Raw genomic sequence first — 25,073 nt, forward strand, 5'->3', positions numbered from 1 at the left:
AATAATAATAATAATAATAATAATAATAATAACAATGATGATGATGATGATGATAATAGTAATAGTAATAACAGTCATACCTAAATTAAATTAAATTATTAAACTCGATCAGAATTATAACTTCAATTTGACTGCGCCCGTAAGAAATCGTTCAGCCTTTTCTTGAAAGTGGTTATTGTCTGGCAGCCCTTAATCTTCTGAGGTAGAGAATTCCATTCACGGGAGAAATCGCCATCTCCGCCCGATATGTAACTCATAGCGATGACGAGCTATGTACGCATATGTGACCATATTATGTGACGCCATGACTATAGGCTATTATGTGACAGACCCAGAAAACTTAGAAGATTCATTCTAACTTGAAGGACAAAATAGCTGGGATCTGATTAATTACCTTCCCACTCAAAAAGTTAACGTCGGCAACTCTTTGACATCAATCTACGTCCACACACCGCCGAATGCACTCGCTATATACAGGTTGTTCCGAAACTATTCGTTGAAATTAATACAGAAGGTAGAGAACATGAAAACAAATATATTTCGATAAGGAATATATGGTCTCTGAAGTCAACTTGTAATGTTATGGAACATTATGTTAGTGGTGCTGACGTAAGCTGTTGTGATGGTGTATGTGTATCTTGTATGTGTCGCTACTTCCTGGAACATGTGTTGCCGGAACTGCTGGAGGATATATCTTTGAATGTTAGACAAAGAATGTACTTCCAGCACGATGGGGCGCCAGCCCATTTCAGCATTGCTGTGAGGAATCATCTGAGAGCCACCTTTGGGAATCGATGGATCGGCCGAGGTGGCCCCGTGGCCTGGCCACCCAGGTCACCTGGCCTCACGTGTCTGGATTTCTTCCTCTGGGGGCATATGAAGCAGCTGGTGTATGAAACCGTTATGGAAACAGAAGAAGATCTCGTCCCTAGAATTACTGTCGCTGCTGATGCCATTGCGGGCGTGCCTGGTATCTTCGAGCGGACACGACAATCAATGGTCCGACGATGTACTGCGTGCATACAGGCTAATGGTCGCGCATTCGAGCAGTTCCTGTGAATGCCACTGATGTAATTATCATGCTAAACTACCTTCTGTGTAAATCGTCCCTAGGATCAGAAATTGCCTTCAGGGACCATATGTACCATTACAAAATATATTTGTTTTGATGTTCTCTACCTCCTGTATTATTTTGAACGAATAGTTTCGGAACATCCTGTATACATTCTTGAGGGAATATACATGTCCTTACATCGCGCTAGCACAGCTCTCAGCATGCTTGCCGCTCGCCGCGCTAATCAGCATTGTTGATATAATACCTATGGCACAGAAGAGCGATAAACATAAACATCTATTTGCTCGTGGTGGGAAACATTTGCAATCGCCAAGAATCACCCGAACACGACAATCACATTGTGACGAAATCGCCATTAGTCTATCTCAGGCATGTCAATTGATGCCCACAGGAGCAAGCGCGCGCTTTAGAGCCCAGGAGAGCCTGAGCGCTTTACAGCGGAAAGGAAAGAGACAGACGAAAGAGGTGGTATATGCCGCTTGGTCGAGCTATATTCAGGGATGGCCAGCACTGATTCAATAGATAAAGGGAAGAGAACTTATTAAAACTGTATCCATGTTAATTTTTAGATTTGCCTGAGAAGTATAAGTGCATTATAAGAATGTACGTTTTAATTTTAATGCTCATTTTTCACAAGTTTGATTTTTTTATTCAAAAGAAATATTTTCTCAACTTTTCGTGTAGAAAAGTGAAATTTTCAGGTATAGGCCTATTTATTTAATAGCCTTAAAGAATGTTTTCGTAAATCTAATATACCATATAGGTATACGTATTACTGAAGATAGTGTATTGAAAATTTTGAAAATATTCGCATGGAAATTGTTTGTAAGGAAATGAATTAACAAAGCAACTACTGTTACATCATAAGCAAAAGATACGTGCCCATGTGTTGTAAAAATGTCAGCTCTATAGCTTCAGAAGATTTCGAGAAAATAATTTAATATTCTGATGATAGGAAGTTGCTCACAAATATCACCTTAAAAGCATAATGCGATAAGAGTTTTGTTATGTAATATTAGTTACACTTAAAACAGATACAGTACCTAGGTAACTTTTCTTTGTACTGTAATATTGTTTTGATTAGTTTATTGATTACTTTTGTAAGGCTAAAGATACCATCAATATGAATTCCAACTTATCATGCCATACTCAATCTCTTTCTTTGGAATATCACTTTCTTTATGAATGATGTGTTTCATCCACTTAATACAGTATAATATTATATTACTATGTAATTTAAGCGAATATTCCTTCTTAACTCTCTATTATGTTATTAAGATTTAAAACACAAGTGCAATATTAAGAAATCAGTGTTAGTACTTTTGTTTTACAGACAATATAGATAATATCAAACAGAAAGAAGCCATATAAAAATAACGACATAAAATTTCACGTTCCGTTTGAAGTTAGTGCACCACTGTTTTCTTAATCCAACAGGCTGCTTATTCATATACACAACCCTTCCTCTTTCCATACTTAGCGCTTGCTGCCCGCGCACGACGTCAAGGTCAGAAAAAATGCGCTTGCTTTGACATCACTGGTCTATCTGTTATAGCGATTTTCCGGAGCTGTCACAGTTCGGAACTGTGACGGCAAAACGTTGTCACACCCCGCCTCTTCTCGAAACCTGAATACTTAGTTAAGCATTGCGTAGTCACCTGTTGTGGCTTGGAATTGTGGCTGGCTGTGGATCGGAGTAAAAGACGAACGTAGGTCTAGGATTCGCCCTCCCCTTCTGCAGTAGTCCACGATATTATTGCCTCTACCACGGTAATGGAAATCAGATTGAGTGATCCGCAATGCATTAGATAATGAACAGTCGTGTTTGTATTTACAAACTTTGCCTATCGGTCAGTGTCAGGGCGACGTGGGCCGGAAACGCGTGGCCAGCCGGTGGGTGGAAACCGCACGCTGAGTCGCCATCGTCCGCAGACAGCCAACCCGTCATGTCAGGACTCGTCTCTACTTACCGATGCAAATTGTTTTTCTGCTAAATTTATCCATACTTGAGATTGTCGATAATTTGGATTATTACGTATAGTGCTTAGGATAATAGTAATTCAAAAATAGAGATACTATCTCATAAGTAATTTCGGTTTTAAATGAAAATTGTAGTCGAGTGTGACGTAACAAGAAATTAATCTAATTTTCAAAGTAAAGGCCATTACATCCTGTGGTCTTGAGCCAACTTTCAGTGAGATTTGTTATCCCGCGACGGTATCAGTTTCTGGTTTTCGATGCGAAGAATTTGGTGATACCTATTTCAACGACTTCCAAATTTTGGAAATTTCTTCCACGCAGGAAGTGGGCCGTAGTTCGAAATAGATGGTAATCTGAAGCCCTGATCATGGAGTGGCGGCTAATTGACTGAGGCGAGGCCGGGCCTCAGTCACTTGGCTTCTTTAATTTTTTTTATTTTATTGCGTTATGTTACGTCGCTGTATCAACATCTCAGGTTATTTAGCGTCTGAATGAAATGAAGGTGTGGTAATGCCGGTGAAATGAGTCCGGGATCTAGCAGCGAAAGTTACCCAGTATTTGCTTGTATTGGGTTGAGGGAAAACCCCGGAAAAAACCTCAACCAGCTAACTTGCCCCGACCGGGATTCGAACCCGGGCCACCTGGTTTCGCGGCCAGACGCGCTGACCGTTACTCCACAGGTGTGGACGGCTTCTTTAAATGTAGTGTTTTTAGTAGTAGTATGTAACATATGATATTAGTTATCTGAATGAGGGGTATAGAGTTGTAGAAGTATTAGAAAATTTTGTGAGTATATAGACATGTCTTGCAGTAAAATTTGTTCCTGAGGCCCGAAATGTTCCGGCCGGGTCTGGCTTCTGCAGGGGGTCGTGGACTTGCGTTTTCAAAAGCATTCCTTAGTTGATCGGGGAGGATTGGTCTAGAAAAATATACGGATCTGTACTAATTCAAAGGACGTCGGGTACGGTGGAGCCTGGAAAGGAGAATCAATGGTTAGATTAATGATGTGAAAGAAACATCGAGAATTACAAGTTTATTTAGAAAAGACTCTTGACTAAATTGAAGAAATATCTGAATGTGTAATTAAGATAGGCTACTTTCAGATGTGTGCTGGTTGTAGCCTACACTCGTAGTTTCTTGCTCTCGTTGTATCCATGGTTACGAACTTGCTAGGAACACGACTTGCGTTTGTGATGACAGCTGTGTTTAACATACAATGTGTCTGGTTTGCAATCTTTGTAACCTTGTTGGCAGTGATTTACGACACCATTTTAACATCACTTTACCGACTACCGAATGACAGTTCGCTTTCATTGAAGCAGTAGAACTGACTTCTTCGTCCGCCGCTAGCTATGCGTTGTGTCACGAAAGGTAGCCTACGTGATATCACGTTCGAAATTCTCTCTTGTCAATCACCAGTACATACACGCTTGTTTACGGTGCAGAGCCTTGTTCCAATCCTTGTATGTACTGTGCATTCTCAACACGCATTTATTGTTTTACATTCATTCTTAAAGCTTTCATCATCGGTGGTCTAGTGGTTGCCATACTTGGACTCAAAGATCGCGCGTTCAAAGTCGGATTAAGTTGATGGAATTTAGAAGGAAATATTTATCATCGTTGATTTTATGAAACCTCCTACGTCACAGTACAGAGCATAATTTTTTTCAGGAGGAAGAAAAAAGTAATTACGAGTAAATATGAATAGGCCTACAGAAGAATATTATATAATTTGGTAGAAAACGTTGGTGAATATAATATCATCGAGGATCCGTATAGGCCTATTGATGTTCAATTTTTTCTTCCTCCTGAAAAATTAAGCTCTGTACTGTCACATAGGAGGTTTCATAAAATCAACGACGATATGCTACAACCGAGGTTTCAATTGTCTTAGAAAGTAAAGAAAGAGATGCAGTTAGTAAACTACTTGGTGAACAGAAACAGCAACGCATCTCTAAATACTCTGTTTGGCAATCTCATGCGCTTATTTTCAGTACAAGGTATGTGTATCAAATACATCGCAACGATGTACAACAATTTCTAAACAGCAGTATCTTAAAGACAATATATTTTGCCTATTTTCATTCCATTACGTCCTACAGAATAATATTTGGGGGAAATTGTGCAGATAGTAAAAATATATTCTTATTACAAAAAAGAGCCATTAGAATAATAGTTGAAGCAAAGATAGAGAATCATGTAGATTATTTTTTTTTAAATTAGAGATTCTAACCGTAACACATCAATACATATACTCTACAATAAATTTCCTCTTATGTAATAAAGAAAATTTTCCAACTAACTCAGCCATACATAGTATAAATACCCGCAGAAGGAATGATTTTCATACGCCATCATCAAATTTATCATGCTTTCAAAGGGGAGTACGTTACATGGCGATAGAAATGTTCAATAGTCTTCCTGAAGACATTAAGAATCATAGCCAAAACCCTGCATTATTTAAGGTAAAACTAAAAAATTACTTAATATCTCACACTTTCTATTCTGTAGATGAATTCTTGACATTTCACAGTACTGTGTAAATATTTTAATACTATTAAATGGTAAACATATTACATTGTATATTGTTGTTATTAAGATATTAATTCTGTACATATTTCATATTTGCATTTTATATGTATTGCATTTTATTGTTAAACGTAAGAATTGGACATGTTCTTTATTCTATGCTATATAGCAAATGTAAGAATATTATGGAACGAATAAATCTATCTATCTATAAAAGCTTATATTTTTTTCCACATGATGAATACAGTTTAAATAATCTTTCTGCATTTCTAAACCGTTACAGTTAACCTAATTAATTTCAGAACTAATCACCAGGCTCTTGAATTTTTTAACTCGTAATTTGAGGATAATACATGCTTCTTTTCGGTGGGTATTTTGAGAAATAAGTAGCCATTTAACGCATATTTCATTATCAAATTTTATCTTGGATGCCTTTTTGCTTACAATTTTACATACACAATAAATTAATTTAATGGTATCAGCATTTAAATACATCCCCAAAACACACGTCAAGCATAGTTTTAACATTATCTGCGCGAAGGGTTGTGCAACAGTAAGTAAATATTGTGGTGTATGCAATTTATAGCGTGAGAATATCAAACACATAGATAGTCAAGAGATATAAACGCTACCAAGTAATAGAAAAATTAACTATCGTAGCAAGTCCGGGACATAGAGAAGCATTTCTGAATGGAAGTTCTGAACAAAGCATCTAGAGAGGCGCATAAAAGAGAAATAGAGATTAGAACCCCCATTAAATCACGTTTTTGGGTATATTTCGTAATTTTCGTGATAAAGGGATATTATTTCGCGCAAACCACTAGTTTCGCGGCTTTAAGTTATTTCTCTGAATTGTGTTACATGTAAGTGTCTGAAAGGTGGAATGCCGCTAAAATTGACTTTTGGATGTCGTCGTGTTTATCGTTGTTACCACAAAATCAGGCCTCTACTAATAATATGTTTCAAAAATGAACTCCTTTTCGAAATAAGACTTGAAATTTTTTCGCTTCTTTTTTTTTTTTTAATCTGATGTCAGGGTGGTCCTCTTAAAATCAATACATTTGGAAAGGTTGAGAAGATTAGACTGACTATTACACTCTTACTACGTCATACTACTTTTGACCAATAAAACGGTACGAAAGGACATATTTCAACCAATCATGGCTGCTTATCGCACAATTTTATCGCGTCCCTAGCATTTGTTTAATTTTATCGCGTCCCTAGCATTTGTTTCTTTGTTTGCAACATTTGAAACTGCGCTGGTCTGGACGTCAAAAAAAAAAAAAAAAAAAAAAAAAATATATATATATATATATATATATATATATATATATATACGGTCTTATTAATAAAGACTCTATATACAGACGTTTAACTGTCTTATACTTATCCAATGAGTAGCTCGTTTATAAGTCGTGTGTAAATTCCTTACTAATAATCACTACATACCTCGTGTATAACTGTTACACAGCTACGTCATAGTTTCGTCATTACTTCGTTACGAAAGGTAATAGAATATCTGAGGTTCTCTATTGCATCCGGTAGAGCGCTCTAGTGTGGCGTGTTAAATATCGATAGTACAACTGGCTCTAATCGATTACCTCACTACATATTGGTCAAATAGTACAAGCTACAGCAATATTATTCTAATGATTCTATGATCTTTGGTTTGTTCTTCTGTGGTTACGAGGTAACCATCATCATAAAATGACAGTCGATACGAACAGCTGTTCGAGGGGCGGCCATTTTTTCGCTATATATATAACGCTTAAACAAGGGGTTTCGTGAATATAACTACTGCAAAGCAATTCCCATTGTATAGTTACAGCCTGTTTATACGTCCATAGCTTATTCACGGTTTATTAGTAACGTTTTCTGTCTCAACTCTACATAAGTCTCGTATAAAAACTATGCACGGTTTATTAGTAAGACTGATACTGTGTATATATATATATATATATATATATATATATATATATATATATATTACAAACCTCTCCAGTCGTTGCACAGCAGTTTCAAATATGACTCGCATTGGCATTCAAGAACAAGAATTAATAAAAATCACTGATCATACCTATGCATCTTCTGAAATCCGATTTACAAATAAATGAAGAGCACCATTCGGAAATCCTGAATAAGTTGAATACACCATGTAGGCCTAAATCAACGAGTTCCACTTCTATTACGCACACGTCCAATATAACATCAATTGAACCACCAACCACATTCAAATTTGAAAATTGTACATTCAGTAATTATTCCTTTTAAAATCATTCATTCGGAAATTCTGAATAAGTTGAATACACCATGTAGGCCTAAATCAACTAGTTCCACTTCTATTACGCACACGTTCAATATAACATCAATTGAACCACCAACCACATTCAAATTTGAAAATTGTACATTCAATAATTATTCCTTTTAAAATTATTCATGTTATTTTTTATGTCATCGTCGTTAATTAAAACTTTTCTAACACTTGTGTATATTAGTTAGGTTATGTTATAGCTTCTGCTATATGACATTATGGATAGTCACGTATCAAAGATTGTTTAATATTAAGATTTATTGAAAATCATCTGTCAAGTGACGTTGATTACTGGGATTCGGATAATTGAAGTGGAATGTTGCATTTTAATAAAAATGAAACTGAATCAACAAAGCCTTCTTGACTAGTAACATTGCCATTGTGTATAATAGATCGAGAACTTCTCGACGAGAAGGCATTGCTCACTACTGCCATCTAGCATGCATCTAGCGTAATATTTGTAATGTTGAGATGGTACAATAATACATTTGAAGACAGTTGTATTTTCGTAAGTCAATTAATATTTTATTGTATTGGAGTATTTCGTTACTTCTAATCTTTATATACTTTCTTCTAATCGTATAATAGTCTATTAAATCCCACTCGAGTTTTGATTTTCTCTAGATAAATTAAAACGTCTAGTGAGATTACTGTTGAAAATTTCATTGAAGGTGCAGTGTAATTATTCAAGTTGTGTCATGTAATTAATTGAGTTGATATATAATTAATTAAGTTCATATGTAATTAATTAAGATGATATGTAATTTAGTTGATATGTATATAAATTAAGGTGATATGTAATTAATTAAGATGATATGTAATTAAGTTGGTATGTAATTAATTAAGGTGATATGTAATTACTTAAATTGGTAATAGTTGGGTGAAATAGAAGTACTTATAAGTTAGATTTACTTTTGCTTATCGTAGGCATTATTATAGAATAGTTTTCATTTATAGTCCTAGGTTTATTGCATCTAATATTTATAGATTTACGTTTATTTTATTTTATTTCATTTACGTTTATTTTATTTTATTTCATGTAACTGTAATTATTGTATATTATATATCACTACCACCGGGTGTATACCCAATTGTAGTGTTAATAAATACATACATATTATTACATGTCAATGTGTTAAAATAAGGCTTGATTTTACTCTTGTTTTTCTCTATCCTCAAGGTTTGAGTCTAGCGATTCGTTCCGACTTTAAAGATTCATACCATCTGAACAACATACTCTTGGTTTCCAGTAGTCATTTTATCTTCACAGGATGTTAGGTAATAACTTTCCTATTTTCTTGTTTCCAGTTCGCTGTATGTGTATGTGAACGTGCCAGTTTTGGTTATGCTGTGTGCACTTTTATAGGCTGAAAATGTGCAGTGCTGTTAACGAATGTTGTCATTTTTCTAGTGATCTAACGAAGAGAAACCAACAATTTGGAAGGATTTTTTTTTCACTAGATTCTATCTTCTTATCCGTTTGATTTAGCTACCAATTTCAGCAGTCATATAAGTTGCAGGTTGTAAACGATGTTAGGCCAAGTTTATGCACCTTCTAAGTAAAGTAGTCACTATCAAAACAGATTTGTTTTTAATCTTAACCCATGGCAACAACAACAGAATTTGAACGTGTAGGAATTAGACGCTGCCGAAAGGTCCTTGATAAACTTGAAACACTGACCTTGTGGCACACCTCGCCTCTACATAAATTAAAATAGTTTCGCAAAACTTGTGATCCAGCTTCTTTTGTTGCTAGCCTTTCTTGTTGGTGATGAATTTATGCTTTGCGACCATCTCGGGTGAGTTTATTTATAGTCCTCATGGGGTAAGAAATTTTCTCGTGAACTTGCGACCTTTGTATGGGACCGGTGCCCTTTCAATATCGTGATGAATTTGAGGAACTGCATTGAGTAGCGAAATACTGTTCAGCGAGCTGACCAGAATTTATGGGGGGGGGGGGGGGAGAGAAATCATCGTTCTAGTCACACATTGCCTTCGCACTAGTTGGATGATCGTTCTCCTCTGCTGAGGCCAATATCCGGCTGGTAGGCCTTGGCCCTGTATGGGCTGTCCACAATAACAATTAGTTTACATATAATTTTGGTGCTTAAATATAATGTCGAGAATTAATTGTATTAAGGGAACATTTTCCTAGTTTTTTGTTTGTTTGTTATATAGTTACTGATTTCTTTGTTTAATAACTTTCTTATACTCTCGAAAGAATGTATTTTGTGTCCTGTTTTGAAAAGTAAGTTTATAGCTACTCTTATTTGGGTGATTAAGAAATTGTATGTATGGGTATTTATGTCTTTTGAATAACGGTTAAAAAATCTTTAATAGGTACTATCATTTATAAGTTTATGAAGAAACTGAATTGTTGGGGGTCGTGTAAAACATATAATGAAAAGTATGTGTCGTCTTCCTTTTAAATTTTAATCCCTAATTAATCCTCTGATTGAGGTTCTGGCTGATATGTACAGTCTTAGAAAAAGTTTTGTCGCACAGAAACTTTATAAGTTCCAGAAAGGAGGCAGTGCGATGATGAGACATACAACGAAACAAAACTCATTATATTACCTCAACTACTTCTTCTCTTGTGACCCAGGTCCTACGTTCTCAGATCATGCGCATTGCCTCCTTTCTTTTTTCTAAGACTGTACATCTATTAATTATGGGGCAGTACATCTCACTTGACGATATGTGTCAGAGGAAGAACAATTATTGTTTGTGAAGTCTGATTAGTGGAATATGTAGCTATTCGGCGATGTTCAGACGTGGAAAAATTATTAACAAAATTGACGATTTTTATGATATTTTGTTTACAAAATTTGACTTTTCAATTTAGACTACAGTTGACAATTTTGGATATTTCCATCATTACAGTAGACAGAAATGTGCAAAAATGTCAACTGTAGTTTAAATTGAAGAGTCACGTTTTGTAAAAATATATAATAAAAATCTTCAATTTTGCTAATAATTTATAAATTAGCAAAAATGTCAACTGCATTGAAGAGTCAGATTTTGTAAAAATATAAAACAAAAATCTTCAGTTTTGCTAATAATTTGGAAATATCCAAAATGTCAACTGTAGTCCAAATTGAAGAATCGAATTTTGTAAAAATATACAATAAAAATCTTCAGTTTTGCTAATAATTTGTAAATATGCAAAAATATCAAATGTAGTCCAAATTGAGGAGTTAAATTTTGAAAAATATACAATACAAATCTTCAATGTTGCTAATAATTTGGAAATACACAAAAATGTCAACTGTAGTCTAAATTGAAGAATCATATTTTGTAAAAATATATAATAAAAATCTTCAATTTTGCTAATAATTTGTCCACGTCTGTATGTAATGGAAGGGGAAAGGAACTGGCCACCCTGCCCCATTATCTGCTGACCTAGTTGCCTGATAAGTGATGGCTTCTTGGTATCACTTGTGAGGTTCAGACCTGTCTTCGGACAGTTGACTAAACAACAACAACAATCCCTAATTTATTCATTTTAAATTCATTTTCGAAGTCTAGGGCGCAGTTGTTTATAACCGTAACATCTTGTGTCTGGCTACAACTCTACTTCTGCACTCTATAAAGGAGAGTGTTGTAGCAATATTTGAGTTATGATGCTATAAATTAGCCATTTTCAACCGGTATGCCACGAATGATCCGCTGATGTGCCGCGGGAAAATGAAAATAGTGAAGGTTGTCGTAGCAAAAATTGTGAAAATAAAAGTGAAAAGAGTAGTAAAAAGTGAGTCCACGAGAGACAACTTTCAGCGAATGCTGCACAAGTCAGCATTCAGTAAACAAAGTGTAGGTGTGCGAACGGCATGGTTATTATTGTTGTAGTTGGTGTTGGTTTTTTTAACTTTATTGGAAGGTAAGGTTCTTGGATATATTCGCGCAGCTAAGGTCGCCAGGTTGTACCAACCTTAAAAAAATATCGTATTTTACTTTATGGAAAAAAGAATATCGTACAGTAGCGGCAAAAAAAAAAACCGGACCGACCCTTGTAGCTGATTTGAGAGCCTTGTTCACTCCAGAGCGTGATAGACTGGTAACTAAGACTTTCGTGATTCGATCCTGCCTGAGAAGGAAACTTGTTTTTGTTCCTTATTCAAATTTATTCCCAATACTTTTTGATTGCAGCGATATTTTACCAGAACATGAATTTTATCAGCTTATTTTCTAATGGCTTTCGAAATGGGCTACGTCAGCAGTAGAAACTACAACAATTTCAATAGATTACTCGCTATCTTGTGAATGCGGGCGTGGCATGCGCAGTGGCTCATTTCGGGGACTTCGATTATTCCGTCGGTCCGGTTTTTTTTGCCACTGCTGTACATTACATACCTTAGCACACTGGTATGTCGCGCAGCTCCATGGAGTGTGTCGCGAAATTTTGGAATTGAAAAATAAATTTTATTGCATCCAGAATGTCTCTTTACAACACATTTTTAATTTGTAACGAAGTCTTTGATATTGTACATTTTATTTTGAGACAGACTTTACCAATGAAACGTGAACACCTGCTACAATGTTCAGTTCAGTTTTTCAACCATAAGGCCAACTCTGTGCAACCCATCAAGCGCAGACTTCACATTAATTTAAATAGGTGAGTTTTCAGAAACGATACTAAAATTTTTATATCGGACATCCAGCATAGATAGGATGGGATTTTTGACACATAGCTTTGTTTTTTTCTAATGCCACTCAAGTTGCTGCTTGTTCTTGTAGAATTTTCGATTGCGTGTTAACATCAACTTGTCTACAATAATGGATGTCCGACACTACATAGAAGTTGTTATCAGTGCTTTTTTTTCTGGTGGAACGCGCTGGAACGGCACCTTCTTGTTGAATTTTCATCATGGAACCAAAATATGTGTGAATAACTATGTTTTTAATATGATTCTTCTTTGAATTCCGCTTAGATCTTGGAAGTCTTAGTTGGACGAAAAGGAGGTTAAAAACGACAAAATTCCCATGCAGTGAACAGTAACAGCTTTTGATTCTAAAATTAGAGCAGAAGTTTAATATTTTTCAGAGCAGAAGTTTAATATTTTTCACACAGTTCAGGACTAATTTTGAAAATTTTGACATCCCATCTCCCCGTTCCTTATAAAATATTATACACAGAGTTCGACCACCTTTTTCTCCAGAAGAAAAGTAGTGGTTATTATATTAATAATAATAATAATAATAATAATAATAATAATAATAATATCAAATAAGTGTGTTGCGATATCGTGGGCGTTAAGTAAAGTGTGTCGACAGTCAAAAAGGTTGGGAACCACTGCCTTAGCAAAACATGTAGCCTAATGATATTCCATGTTTTCATATTTCCTGAAATAACAAATTATAAACATGATTAACACCACAATTATTACACTAATGTAACATTGTAATAATTTTCTGTGATTCAATTTTACATTTCTATCATAAACTCCAAATAAACATACAAAAAAGTGCTCTAGTTATGTTTGCTAATAATGCGTAGCCTATTTTGTTTCTCTTCTCAAACTTATTTGCTCCATGCGCCCTTTCACCATTCATCATACTATAATAAAAAATAATGCATACAAAATTAAAAATATTTTATTTTATATTCCTCATTCCCTCCTAAAATCCTCAAAATTCCTTTCTAGTTGGAACCCACAGCTTTAGATTATGAGTGTGTCACAGAATATTAAATTACTTCTTTAGTTTGCCATATGTTGGAAAAGGTTGAAAAACGCTGCTGTAAACAATGACTAATTGCTGATTAAAGCGACAATCGATTGTGTGATTCGATGTGTTGATGTCACGCAAGATTTATGACTACAATTTACAATTTACGCACAAGTTTGTACGTTACAGGAAAGTAATGAATAAAGTGTATGACGATTTGAACACTCCTTGTTGTGACGCAAACTTATACAGGGTGATTCACGAGGATTTACCGTCACTTACGGAGCTTATTTTCGAAGACATTCTGAGCAAAAAAAGTCATGTAAACATTTGTCCTAATCTCAATATTTTCAAAGTTACACTGATTTGAAGTTGTTTGTAAAATATCTTGTTTCTTTAGTTTTAAGGGTAAAGGAATATTACAAATAGAGATTGACCTATTCAGAAGTGTCATTTCTTTAATTGGCTAGTGTTCTGAAGCTTAAAATGTGTTGTCAGTTGCTTTGTACTTACTTACTTACAAATGGCTTTTAAGGAACCCCAAGGTTCATTGCCGCCCTCCTATAAGCCCGCCATCGGTCTCTATCCTGTGCAAGATTAATCCAGTCTCTATCATCATATCCCACCTCCCTCAAATCCTTCTTAATATTATCCTCCCATCTATGTCTCGGCCTCCCTAAAGGTCTTTTTCCCTCCGGTCTCCCAACTAACACTCTATATGCATTTCTGGATTCGCCCATACGTGCTACATGCCCTGCCCATCTCAAACGTCTGGATTTAATGTTCCTAACTATGTCAGGTGAAGAATACAATGCGTGCAGTTCTGTGTTGTGTAACTTTCTCCATTCTCCTGTAACTTCATCCCTTTTAGCCCCAAATATTTTCCTAAGCACCTTATTCTCAAACACCCTTAACCTGTGTTCCTCTCTCAGAGTGAGAGTCCAAGTTTCACAACCATACAGAAGAACCGGTAATATAACTGTCTTATAAATTCTAACTTTCAGATTTTTGGACAGCAGACTGGATGATAAAAGCTTCTCAACCGAATAATAACAGGCATTTCCCATATTTATTGTGTTTAATTTCCTCCCGAGTGTCATTTATATTTGTTACTGTTGCTCCAAGATATTTGAATTTTTCCACCTCTTCGAAAGATAAATCTCCAATTTTTATATTTCCATTTCGTACAATATTCTGGTCACGAGACATAATCATATACTTTGTCTTTTCGGGATTTACTTCCAAACCGATAGCTTTACTTGCTTCAAGTAAGATTTCCGTGTTTTCCCTAATCGTTTGTGTATTTTCTCCTAACATATTCACGTCATCCGCATAGACAAGGAGCTGATGTAACCCGTTCAATTCCAAACCCTGCCTGTTATCCTGTACAGATTTTGTTTTTCAATTTTTAACTAAAAATGACATCATTCTTACGCACTTATCACAAAAATTGTTACAAATCATATGACTTTAGGAACTTGATTCTTTACAGTTTAATTATGCATCCTAATGTACAGTCTTGAAGAATTTACAAGAGCGACGTGATTTGTAACGATTGTTGTGATAAATGCGTAACAAAATGTAATTTTGTAGTTAACGAAAAAAAAAAAACTTTACGAAGCAACTATAGATTTCACAACACATTTTTAGCTTCAGAATATTAGCTAATTAAAGAAGTGATACTCCTGAATAGTTCATTCTTTATCTGCGATGTTCTTTTACCTTAAAACTCAAGAATAAATGTATTTTACAAACAATATCAAATTAGTGTAACTCTGAAAATATTGAGATTAGGACAAATGTTTATATGAAAGTTTTTGCTCAGAATGTCTTCGGAAATAAACTCCGTAAGGGAACGGTAAATCCTCGTGAATCACCCTGTATAATTTCTTACGTATACTGTACGGGGCTACTCGTTTGCGCGGCACGGTCGTGCAATTTATCCACACTGCAGTTAACTTGGTTCACTTTGAGCGCTGTTTCCATTTGCATTGCTATCCTGCAAAGTGTAGAGGAAGTATCCTATTGGTGCATAGTATTGCCTTCCAGGTTATTTTGAAACTAGTAAGGGCATTGATGCGTCTCTTATTGCCTCTGCTATTCGATTCTCAAATGTTGCGTACTTTGTGCTGTTCAATAGCTTTGCATGACAGACTTTCAATTTATTCTTTTAATTTTGCCATTAAAACAGTTCGCACCATAGCAGCCCTAACAGACCCATGGCCTACCAGCCAACTCTTGGCCCCACGACCACTTACCGACAGCAGAGAATGAAAGACCATCCGACCAGTTCTGAGCTAACGTGTGGCCAGCACATTGATCTCCCTCCTCCAGCCGTTGAAGCTGGTTTGCTAGACCGAATTGTGGCACGCCTTGGTGAGATCACATTGCTGGTTGGGCGTCGGGCGCATACACGATATTTACAGCAGAGCTTCACGTGAGAAGTTTTTCCTATATGAAAATTCTACTCAGCGCATTTCTTAATGCCTTTCCAAGTATGACTCCTTGGACCACGCGGATTCAACGTGAGTAAATTTTTTGTACAGGCCTATAGACAGAATTAACACATCAAATAGTTGTAGCTCATATCAAAGAAAAACACTCTGCCGCAGAGAAATTAGTTATAAACTATGAATTTATTTATATTTTTATGTCGTGGTTTACGAAGCTCTACTGCCTCTGGCTCAAGAGAATCATCCAAAGAGATCGGCATAGCTCAGGCGGTAGCGGGTTTGCCTGTTGATTCTGAGCTATGCTTGGGCTTGGACTCTGGATTCAGTTTCTGCTTGAGCTGTTTACCTCTTTGGAATTCTTCCGAGTTTCTCCCATCTGTAACACAACTGTCAGGCAATACCATAGCAAATCCTTAGCCACATCTCGCCAAGTACCGTCTGGATATCACCAATTCCAGCGATGCCAAAGTCTAGTAAATGCAGCGTCGTTAAATAACCAACTAAGAGTAGAGACCACGTATTGAAAAGTCGCTACTTCTTACAGGATTAGCGATTACTAAGTTATTAGATGCAATTAGTTTCACAATGTTCCATTCTGCAGTCTTATTTTACAGTACTGCTTCTTAATTGCCAAGAAAAAATATATTTAGAATCTACTTAAAAAAAAGGTAAAGGTATCCCCGTAACATGCCATGAAGGCACTTGGGGGGCATGGAGGTGGAGCCCCATGCTTTCCATGACCTCGGCACTAGAATGAGGTGGTGTGTTCGGCACCACGCTCTGACCGCCTTTTACCCTCGGGAAGGACCCGGTACTCAATTTTATAGGAGGCTGAGTGAACCTCGGGGCCGTTCTGAAAGTTTGGATCGAACCCCGGACCTTCCAGTCCGTAGCCAGCTGCTCTACCAACTGAGCTACCCGGCCGCTTAGAATCTACTTATAGGGATTAATATTTTTAGTAATATCTAATATTAATATCTTCTCATATTTGTATCTAACTTTTCAAGTAGATTTTCAAAAATATAAAATAATATTGTAAATTATTCTAATATGTATAAGCTATATATTTTATCTTAATTTAAGGTTATATGACTGAAATTTGAGGATTTTTGACAAACGATTGTAATTTTTTTCATTTAGATAGAGTTCAATCCTTTCTCTATCAAAAAATATCATCACTTTACTTATTCCGCCATTTTTAAACTCCCCATGGATAGTTTTGAGTTAGTAGTTTCTTCAGTGATTTATTTTTTATTTTTCAGCATTTTTTTGTGTATAAAATGCTCCTTTCAATGCAGTTCTTATCGAGTGAAGTGTAATTTTCAGCGAATGTAATAAATACAAAGATTAAAAAAAATGGTCTGAATTTTTATGTTAGATTAGTTTAACTAAAAATTGTATTAGGTTAATTTATTACACTAATAATGCATTTGTAATGTTAAAACAGAAAGCTAAATATTTCTTGGTAGTAAAATACACATAAAGTATTAAACCACGAATCTTCGTTAGCGTCGTCTTTCCATGACCAACATCTCCCTCAAGGTAATTTCGTAACTTCTAACTTGTCAGAATTCCTACTTGTTACTTGGGTGAGTTTGAGATCTGGGCTAGTCAGAGATGAAGCCACGCCGGCTGCGCACCTACCTGTTGCTGCTGCTGGTCCTCGAGGGTTGTGGTGGCGGCGGCTAGCCCTCGTCGTTTATCACTCACCCCGCGACTCGCGTGGACGCCTCCTCTGATGACTGGTACGGCACATATAGGAAATATTTTACCCCCGACCCCGCTCCTGACGTCACAGGGGACGCAGCGCCCTCGTTGGTTGAAAATCCGATGCTCGCAAAGAAAGAAGATTCGACAGACAACTCATGCGCGGAAATATGAGATGGACCGGGGGTGGAGAGGTGGCGGCAGTTGTGTAAGAATTTGTATGTGCAAGTGACGTGAAACAATTGCCGAGCTGCTACTTTGACACCTGTAGACGTCGGATTCTCAGTAAGCTGCTACATGCATGCATTTCTAAACTTCGAACGCCTTCTCGAAATTAAGATACCCACAGGGATGGACATACTGTTCTCCAACCAGGAGATAAACCGTGAAAGGAATGTGCTTACTATTGCGTCATCTATTGGAGCGAAGTAGATAGATACTATTATAGTTATAACGTCAGTTTAAAAATCATGCGCTCTCCTCCATATGTTATTTCCTGTATGGAGGGATTAAAAGACCAAGAGATTAAAAGTGATCTAATTTTGTAACTATTGTAGTATAAAAATGTGTTATGGTTTGTGCTTTGAGATATAGCCAATAGAGATATAAGAACCCACGTGTGTGACCTTATGACCTCTTATGACAACTTATGACATCAACATTCATTCACAGCATCACCCCGCTTCCCTTCATTCCCTGGAGACTTTCTCGTGGTTGGAGTACAGTATACATGTTGAATTGGCTCGCCACATTACGGAAGGTCATTTTGTATGACTGCGATTCATCATACAGGAAATTTGACGTTCACTTAAGAGACTTATTTCTGAGGCCAGTGTGAGAAGAAGTGCTCATAATACCTTGGGTATGATTCAGGATAGCTACAGTTTTTTTAAGAATTCGAGTCTTAAGAAAAGTAGTAGTGATTATATTATGTAGAACAGGGGTTCTCAAACGTTTTTCTCAGAGTACCAATAATTCAGTGTACTGAAGACTGAGATATCACCTGCCAGAAGAAATGTAGGAATTTACCATAAATTAAAGTACTTTCATAATTAAATTTTTTATTAAGTTTAGAAATTACAATATAAGTTTTCAAGCCTTCTTTGATGACATCAGATTTTTAATGTCAGGAACGTTTTTTTAAGTGTTAATCTCAGATCATATCCAAATTTATATTTGTCCTTCAAAATTACTAAATAAGAAAAACTACTGTCATATAAGTATGTCATTGTTGTGAAAAGTATTTTTGAGACAATGATGCGTACTTATTTTGCCTTTCAGTAAGAAAATCTGGCAGATTTGTTCTAGAGATAGTCTGAAGGCGACTATCACAAGTAAGATCAATTAGGCGTACTTTTTAGGAGAATGTTTTTTGGATGAGTAAAAATTAATTTTTTAAAACAAAAAGTTCTAAAGTAAGAACTCTGTTGTCAAAATAATGTATCAGGCACCATGCGACATCTTTTTGTTCCCAGCCATCAAGACGAAAATGCGTGAATTATCTTTTAACACCGCTGAAGCTGCGATTGAGGCTTTCAACGAGGTGGTGTCTGAAGTGCCTCTAGAAAAGGGAGTGCAGTGTTTTGATGACTGATTCCATCGAATGGAAAATTGTATACGATTTAAGGGGAAATATTGTGTGAAACAATAAAGCCGAAATCAGTTTGCATACACTTTCAGAGTGACCTATAGTAAAGACTCGCTTTATGATCAGAGTTGATGTCGCTCATAGCATAGACCTATTGACAGTTGCGTGCGGAGTGTATGCCGCAGTGTCGGGTTTGCAATATATTACATGACGAGAGCACAACGAGAACAGAAACTCTTAACTCTTCTGTCGATAACCAAAACTTGGCTCACCTTCAGTAGCACTTCAAAGTGATGCAATTCCCAAAATTAAAGATAACGCCTTTTAAGTATTCAGAAGAGATTGGCAGTTTTCATAATCAGGTTATGGTGAACCGTCATCCTCGCTATGTTGACAAACCATTGGACACAGAAGTAATATTAATTGGAACTGTTCCTACTAAAGCTGCTATAATACCGAATGTTTAGGCTATGAACTTTCTATTGTAACCGTAGGCCTAGTAGTGGTAGGGGAGAGTTGGGTAGTATCGGACAGTGCGTTTCTTTCATCTACCACCATATGGTAGTAGCTGAATGACATGGTTACGTTTCTCTATGCGATATCACAGAAACGTAACCATGTCAATCAGGTACTATCATCGTGTGGTAGATGAAAGAAGCTCACTGTCCGATATTACCCGATGTCCGATACTACCCGACTCTCCCCTATAGTAGAGTCGTTCAATTAATAACCTAGCGGTGGACTTTGTATTGGATATATCGTTTTTGCACAAATCAGTACTTGTAAATGTCAAGCGGTGTTGTCACATTTTCGTTGTAAAGATTATACTTGGTTACAGTTATTTTTAGGTTACTAACATCATTACATTGATCGCAACCACCACCATCCACAGTGAATCAATTTTAAGCTATAAGATGACTTTTAGTTAAAATTTAAATTAAAATTACTGACAACTCGGTGTATGACAATGTTGTTAATTACTTCCACGTGAAGATGATATCGGCACTTAAATTATTACAAATGCTAACGCGTCATTGGTAGACATATGTTGCTGCTCCTTGTGATTGGAACGACATCTGAGAAGGTGTAGTCAATAAACAAACTCTTATCTCTTCAAAGGAAAACGTTGTCTTTGACACCGACTGGCTGTTAATTGAACGCTCCGACTATAGTAGTATAGTAGCCTCGTTTAATTATTATGCAGCGGCATTCCTTTTAAGATTTGTAGGTCTTTATTGCGTGCACCGATAATAAAATGAAAATGCGACGTTGTCACGTCTTGTTTGTTGCTGCTATATATTAATATAACATGGAGTATTGGAGCGGCCTTCAAAAGACTTGACGACAATGGACAGCGCGACATAATTAAAATTATTGAAACTACAAAGCTTCCGTCCATACACTCCGCGTGGAGTATTGGAGCGGCCTTCAAAAGACTTGACGACAATGGACAGTGCGACATAATTAAAATTATTGAAACTACAAAGCTGCCGTCCTCTTTGACACCGCTAGCTTACTAATTGAACGTGACCACTTTAGTAATAGTAGTAGTAGTAGTAGTAGTATTTTATTGCTGAAATTATCAGAACAGTTCTGACGTCTCGTCACTCTTATAATAAATGGTGTCGTTTCTAAATTGCATAAATACGACCCAGTTTTAACCGCTTTATTGTTTGCGAATCCACAGACGGAAGTGGTGACGGTGTATTTTAAGATGACATGGTAAAGAGACATGCAAAACACAATAACAAGGTGCGGAAGGAAGTGGCACCTAGCGACGGATTTCCGCAACTACGAACTGTACCTGCTCCATCGACATACGGAAGAACAAATTTTAATAAATACGATAGATAGATAGATAGATGGATGGATGGATGGATGGATGGATGGATGGATGGATGGATGGATGGATGGATGGATGGATGGATGGATGGATGGACGGACGGACGGACGGACGGACGGACGGACGGACGGACGGATCACAGATACGTAGATTGATGTATTTTTCGAATGGAGTCGAGAACTGGTACGGTAGTGGGGCGTAGGGGTGTCGCAAACTGGTCTCACCAGAAGTGGATCGCGTCTTTAAACAGGTTGGGAATCAGTGCTCTAAACCAGCCTTGGCGAAAATGTGACTCGCGAACACATTGTGGCTCGCAATGATAGCTATGCATTTCTCTTGCTTCCTACCTCCCCCAACCTCCACCCTCTCACTCACTGGAGTCAAATTCCGTTCCATTTGTATTTGTCTCTGACCTGCGAGTGGCAGTGTCGCTCTCGAAACCATGTACCTCTACAAAAACGAAATTTTCAAGTAGGATGGAAGGGCGCATTTTTTTGCTGCCAGTATGATGAGAATATTAAATGTATGATTTGTTCACAAGTATTACGAGGAAAACGGTTGTATAACATAAAACGGCATTGTACTACATGTTACTCATGAAACATTAAAAGGTTAAGTGTTATTATTATTATTATTATTATTATTATTATTATTATTATTATTATTATTATTATTATTATTATTATTATTATCCGAAGCTTCGTTCTTTCGCTTGCTCTGTTGAAGCCATGTTCGCTACAATTTACGTTTGTGAAAAATTATTTTCGACAATGAAAATGGTAAAAACCAAATTTAGATCACGACTAACAGACAAATGCATTCTTGATCAACTACGACTGGCAGTAAGTGACATAATTCCTGATTTTTAAACTCTATCGCAGAGACATTCTGAAGACAATTAATTTTAGGTTGTGATAATGTGTCCTATGTTTTCTTATTCATTTCTTTCTTCGTTACACGTACTAAACATTAGTTTGCAACCTTATACTGTATAAAATTATATTTAAGTGCTTGACGTAAGGAAAATGAAAATCCGTTAATAAGTCAGACAGTTGCTTCACTTCCCCTTCGGGTGTCCGGCTCCCTCCATAGGTGCTATGCACGTTGCAGGTTACACAGTGGCTGGGCGCACGATCACATTTTCGCCACGGCTGCTCTAAACTATTTCCTTTGTGCACTATTTGTGTGCGTTTATATTATTACTTATAATAAGATTTTTCAAGAGTAGCTTTGAGGCACTAGTCTCATTGAACTGTTTATATTTAAGCTGATTTTAATGAAAATATGCAATCCTTCTGGACATTAAAACTGTTGATATTTTTATTTATATAAGAGAAAAACATAGGTTACAACACTTTAAACCTCTGATCCGGCATTCTGTTGGGTACAGCTCCTATCATAACGGTTATTATCTTGTACTGTTTCTTTCCAAACTACAGCTAAGCTACTAGGTTACATTCCAACCTGAGCGTCCTTTCCTCTCTATTTTTTACTCATAGATGATAAAGAAAATCCGGAAATGCATATAGAGTGTTAGTTGGGAGACCGGAGGGGAAAATACCTTTGGGGAGGCCGAGACGCAGATGGGAGGATAATATTAAAATGGATTTGAGGGAAGTGGGATATGATAATAGAGACTGGATTAATCTTGCACAGGATAGGGACCGATGGCGGGCTTATGTGAGGGCGGCAATGAACCTGCGAGTTCCTTAAAAGCCATTTGTAAGTAAGTAAGTAAGTAAGATGATAAAGAAATTTGCCGTTTTAAATTAAAATTATTATTATTTTTTTGCACCTGTCCTCAAGATAGGCAAAATTTCCCGCGGCCGGGAAATTTCCCTCTATCTGGCAACACTGATGTCATCATAGCTCAATTATTGCCATCAATAGTCAGTGTATCTCAGAGGGGAGTTACATAAAGAAATAATTCAACGTAGCAGTGATTTTTTTAATCTGGTGGACGTGGAAGTTTCCGTGTCTTATTTATTAGCGTCGTGCCATGTGCACGCCTTCAGGGCTGGCGACAGACTCGGAAGGTCGCCCCGAGGCCTGCAGCTGACGGCGAATTTTTTCTGTATTGTGACGTCACGGCGGCGTTTTTGACGCCTCGTTCTTGCACATTTTCTTTGGTTGTAGTGACGTCAATCAGTCACGGTTGGTAGACTAATTCATAATAGACTTTAACGAACCCATTGAACAGGAGGGAACGATGCGCCTTGACAAATTTCTGTCTTCAGATTTTCTTACTTCACCCTGATAGGTCAACGCCTGTTCCATCCACAGACCGTCACTAGTTTGGTCTTCCCAGTTTAAGTATTACAGGGCTTCTTCTGGGATTTAGTTATTAATTCTTAGAATACGATTTTAACGTGGAACGTTTTTCTTCTTACCACTCAAGCAAGATTGTAACAAAATTATGAGAGTTGCGTCGATACTAACCTAAATGTATTCGCTGGTTAAAGACTTCATTTGTTCTTTCATGGCCCAGGTTATGCTTCTAGTATAACGTCGATCAAGTGAAATGCGGAAACTATATTTTAATATGCTAACTGATCCATCCTCATTTGTATTTATATTTTAAGAGGTTATGTGTGTAGCAATATTTGCTCAAAGGAAGCACCCAGCGATCCGAGATGACGTCTTGTTATGTAGGCAATTCCAACAACGGTGACGTATTAATTAATAGATAATGTAATTTGATGCTTCTTTATTTCAGAGATTTATACCTTCATACAAGGAGAAGTCGTGTTGGAAACAGTTGCTGTAGAGCTGTGATTTCGATATGAGATGGACTTGGAAAATATTCACGTAAAACGTTTTTTAATATGTGAAATCTTGATGAAGTATTAAAGTTATTTTTAATTTAATAAAATAATGTATTATTATTATTATTGTTATTATTATTATTATTATTATTATTATTATCCGTATACAAATAAGGTAATTAATAAATGTTGGAGAGTATAGTCTAATTCCAAACTACTTAACTGTGGTTTTAATGTCCAAATGAATCCTATCTTCGATAATGACTTTATTATTATTATTATTATTATTATTATTATTATTATTATTCGTATACAAATGGGGTAATTAATAAATGTTGGAGAGTATAGTCTAATTCCAAACTACTTAACTGTGGTTTTAATGTCCAAATGAATCCTATCTTCGATAATGACTTTATTATTATTATTGTTATTATTACTATTATTATTATTATTATTATTATTATTATTATTATTCGTATACAAATGGGGTAATTAATAAATGTTGGCGAGTATAGTCTAATTCCAAACTACTTAACTGTGGTTTTAATGTCCAAATGAATCCTATCTTCGATAATGACTTTATTATTATTATTGTTATTATTATTATTATTATTATTATTATTATTATTATTATTATTATCCGTATACAAATGGGGTAATTAATAAATGTTGGAGAGTATAGTCTAATTCCAAACTACTTAACTGTGGTTTTAATGTCCAAATGAATCCTATCTTCGAAAATGACTTTATTATTATTATTGTTATTATTATTATTATTATTATTATTATTATTATTATTATTATTATTATTATTCGTATACAAATGGAGTAATTAATAAATGTTGGCGAGTATAGTCTAATTCCAAACTACTTAACTGTGGTTTTAATGTCCAAATGAATCCTATCTTCGAAAATGACTTTATTATTATTATTGTTATTATTATTATTATTATTATTATTATTATTATTATTATTATTCGTATACAAATGAGGTAATTAATAAATGTTGGAGAGTATAGTCTAATTCCAAACTACTTAACTGTGGTTTTAATGTCCAAATGAATCCTATCTTCGATAATGACTTTATTATTATTATTGCTATTATTATTATTATTATTATTATTATTATTATTATTATTATTCGTATACAAATGG

The 25,073-nt window shown here is 35.9% G+C and overlaps 2 protein-coding genes across 5 annotated transcripts in view; one reads left to right on the top strand and one right to left on the bottom strand.

Moving 5' to 3' along the window:
* Positions 1-17,872, bottom strand: part of LOC138701056 (aromatic-L-amino-acid decarboxylase-like) — a 170,141-nt gene extending 152,269 nt beyond the window's left edge. Inside the window, exon 1 of the mRNA XM_069827604.1 lies at positions 17,660-17,872. The gene's annotated coding sequence lies outside the window, so the exon portion shown is untranslated. The remainder of the gene's footprint in view (positions 1-17,659) is intronic.
* Rpp25 (ribonuclease P protein subunit Rpp25) overlaps positions 1-25,073 on the top strand; it is a 366,206-nt gene that overhangs the window by 282,922 nt on the left and 58,211 nt on the right. The gene's annotated exons all lie outside the window — the stretch shown is intronic.

Source organism: Periplaneta americana, chromosome 6 (assembly GCF_040183065.1).
Source record: "Periplaneta americana isolate PAMFEO1 chromosome 6, P.americana_PAMFEO1_priV1, whole genome shotgun sequence".
In the NCBI taxonomy this organism is placed as follows: domain Eukaryota; kingdom Metazoa; phylum Arthropoda; class Insecta; order Blattodea; family Blattidae; genus Periplaneta; species Periplaneta americana.